Source organism: Cibotium barometz, chromosome 52 (genome assembly GCF_041138505.1).
Source record: "Cibotium barometz isolate CiBa-2024 chromosome 52, ASM4113850v1, whole genome shotgun sequence".
NCBI lineage: Eukaryota > Viridiplantae > Streptophyta > Polypodiopsida > Cyatheales > Cibotiaceae > Cibotium > Cibotium barometz.
The window spans coordinates 18,147,011-18,151,171 of NC_141097.1; positions in this window are offsets into that span (position 1 = coordinate 18,147,011).

A 4,161-nucleotide genomic window follows, 5' to 3' on the forward strand; every position below is an offset into this window, starting at 1 on the left:
TGACTCGTGAGTTAGCAAGTATGTTTGTTAAGTCTTATGGCGTAGTTCACATGTTTCTTGACGGTAAGTTAGCAAGTACGTTTGTTATGTTATATGTATGACATTAAGCAAGGGGTTTGCGTTATTTTATCATGGACAGGTCATTTTCTAGATTTAGGAGTGGGCTTGTGCTACTCACCTAATACTAGATTGTGGTCTTTGGGCCTTAAGACTGTGTTTACAGCTAGCAGCTCACTCTTTCCAGAAAGTGGCTGGATGCAGAGGCGTGTTCGATCAGCCAGGTTTGAAACCTGCCAGCACTGCATGTCCCAATGTAGGCAGGTCAGACACATTTTAGCTGAAAAAGCTTCCACTTGACGAGATGTCCATCCCATGTCTGGCTGGTCGTGCACGGCGGGAGTGAAAAGAACAGTTAGGTCGGGAGGCAGTGCATGCTTGCTGGTCCTGATATTACATTTGTGTTGTGTGTGCCTAGTCTCAATGAATTCCGTGTTACAGAACTTTTTTTCGTGTGGTGCGACTTATGATTTTGTGTGAGCAATTTTCCCAGATGGGACAAAACAACTTCAATAATTTCTTGCCCACATAGTCAGGAGACCCTCCTCTTTGCTTGTCTGACCCCGGGCGGCTTCTTTTCACTCAAGGCAGCGTAGATAAATTTTCAAACTAGGTGGAATGAGTATGACAGTCTGAGAGGACAATTGGCAGTTGGGGAGGGTAACATTTGAAATATCGCTACCTATCTCGCATTGAAGCATTGTAGTGTGTATAGTTAGCCACAAGAAGATGCACGCAAGAGGCAATTTCCTTCATGAGGACAGGCTTGCCATGGTATCTTGAAACTTGTGCACGAGCACGGAGTTGAGGTAAAAGTACAGAAATTGCCATCTCTTGGTGGGGCATTTGCTGTGTAACACTGCAAGAACCACATGTAGAGTTTACCAGGTGCACTTGGGTCTAGAGGGTAAAGGTTAGAAACTTACCAATGGAAGTCACAAAGGTGTTGGGATCAACCCATTCTACAGCTACAAGAGGTAAAGAAAGAGACGAGGTAAGATACTATATTGCTAATGTCGTTTTGTATCCCAACTTTTGTAATATTCCATCATATTATGATTTCAACATATTACACCATGGGCTATGAAAGCCATTGCAACTAGAACATGATGTGTCCACATGAAGGTTGTGCCTATAAAGATGAGTCTTCTAAGTCTTTTTATGGGGTGGCGAACAAGTGTCCAAGGTATATAAGTGGGTTTTCACTAATTAATCATAGACTTTCACTTTAAATAGTGGAGCTCTTGTAAAATGAGAGAGAGAGAGAGAGAGAGAGAGTGCGCTTGAAAGATTTCGTACTTGTGTGTTGTACCTCTATAATGCTTGCATCTCTTATGAGTGCAAGAGAGAGAGAGAGTCTAGCCTTCTTGTGTGTACGACCTTGTGTGTACGAGTAAGCAAATAAAATCTTTAATGTCATTATCGAGGGACAACTAGTTTACTAGCTTACATGCTTGTTTTAGTAACTTTACATGTTTGAGAAGTGCTAATTTCTTGTGTTCATTTGAACATGGTCTTATAGCAACCCTAATGTTTCTGAGTGCACCAGGAGGAGGGATGTAGATAATTATCTTGGGATAATCTATATCACACAATAGCCTGTAAGGTTTTGGGATCAATACATTCTACAGCTACAAGAGGTGAAGAAAGAGAGGAGGTAAGATACTATATTGCTAATGTCGTTTTGTATCCCAACTTTTGTAATATTCCATCATATTATGATTTCAAAATATTACACCATGGGCTATGCAAGCCATTGCAACTAGAACATGATGTGTCCACATAAAGGTTGTGCCTATAAAGATGAGTCTTCTAAGTCTTTTTATGTGTCCAAGGTATATAAATGGGTTTTCACTAATTAATCATAGACTTTTACACTTAAAATAGTGGAGCTCTTGTAAAATGTGTGTGTGTGTGAGAGAGAGAGAGAGAGAGAGAGAGAGAGAGAGAGAGTGCTTGAAAGAGTTCCTACTTGTGTGTTGTACCTCTATAATGCTTGCATCTCTTATGAGTGTAAGAGAGTGAGAGAGTCTAGCCTTCTTGTGTGTACGAGTAAGCAAATAAAATCTTTAATGTCATTATCGAGGGACAACTAGTTTACTAGCTTACATGCTTGTTTTAGTACATGTTTGAGAAGTGCTAATTTCTTGTGTTCATTTGGACATGGTCTTATAGTAGAGTATGGGAATTTAAAAAGAAGATTATGGTTTTCTTTTTGTTCAAAATGTTTAATGTTTTCTTGTTTTGAAAACATTAAAAGGTGGAAACATTGATTAAGTTATTGTTTTGTCAAGTTTGTTTACTTGAATTTTCTTATAATTTTTCATTTTTGTTCATTTTTTCTTTCTATCAAAAAAATCCAGAAATATTGAGCCAATTCTTCCAAATTGTTCACAAAATTGAGTGTGTAGATGTTTGCATTTAACAAAGAAACCCAAAAGTCACAAACAAAAGCATATTTTTTGTTTAAATTCTAAAAAACCCAAAAACCTAGTTATTTATATTGATTGTACACTTATGCACATACGATTCTATCGATATGTGTATATAATTCATTGTGATAAACAATGGATTGTATATATCCTATAATCAAATTAAATTTTGACACGTGGAAAATTATATGGACTAACCACTATCATATGAGTGACACATGGCACTCTTACTTGTATGTTATCATATAAATTACCTTGTATGTGTATCTATATGTTGGACAACTCCAATCATGGATAAGTTGAAGTGGAATTTCATTTTCCCAACAAAGATTTCATCTTGTACATCAAATGTGCTCATTTGAATGTCCCAAATATTTTCATTAGTACGTTCATATAAGTTGAACTTATTCACATACATCTTGGTTAATGGGAAGGTGGATTATTCCATCGGCTCACATCTTGGTTAATGTGAAGGTGGATTACTCCATCGGCTCACAACCAACCCTCGTCATGCAGCTCACTGGCATCGAACCCGGGCCCCCATAATGGGACCCAACCATTCTACTACTAGACTATGCGTCCATGGGCTTATTCATATACATCTTATTCATATGTTTAAAACTAATATTAAAATAAACATGTATTTTTCAACTTGTATGTCAAAATGTTCTACTTGTAGACATATGAAACATCTGTGGAACAACTTAAAGCGTGTAAATTGAACAAAATCAACGTGTATGCAAATGGAAACTTTTAGAGATTAAAGCCACACTAGGAGTGGAGGATGATCTTCCCAATGCTCCTTTGTTCTACAATGATCACGTATTGGAATTGAGTGAAATTACTAACATTCAAAGAACCCAAAAAATAATTTATTCATTTTAATTGGAAAGCCACAAAGAACAAGGTTGAAGAAGGGCATCTAGAAATCAAGGCAAAAGTTGGATAATATACATAAAAACTGATGGGGGACCATATTAAGAAAGTTCTATTGGAGGATCTCACTATTTCATGACATTTGTGGACAATATAACAAAAAAAATAGAGGTCTACTTTTGTGAGAAAAAATTGGTTCTTTCTTTTCTACTTCATGACATTTGTGGACAATATAACAAGAAAAATAGGGGTTTACTTTTGTAAACAAAAATTGGTTCTTTCTTTTCTACTTCGTGGCATTTGTTGGACAATATAACAAGAAAAATAGGGGTTTACTTTTGTAAACAAAAATTGATTCTTTTTGCCCTTTTAGTGATTCAAAGCTATGGTTGAGAAAGAGTGTGGTTTATTCATCAAAACCCTAAGGTTAAGTAAAGTTGGAAAATATGGGTCAAAATACTTTTGTTGGCAACAAGGCAATAAGTGGTAATTTATATGCTCATATTACAACAAAATGGGGTAATAGAGAGGAAAAATAGGCTAGTTTTCATGAATGCTAGGGTAATATATTCAATTAAAAAATAAACTCAACATTTTAATGAGCTAAAGAATTTTATTTGTCACTTTATCTTGGGAACGAAAGTCCCAAAAAAAGCTCTTATCAACTTCACTCTAGAAGAAGCAATGTAGATAGAACGTGAATTGTTAGACAAATGTTGGAGTTAGAATCAAAATTGAGTAAGAAAGCCATAACTAACACCATTTTACAATTATAGGGGCACAATGACAAGCATAA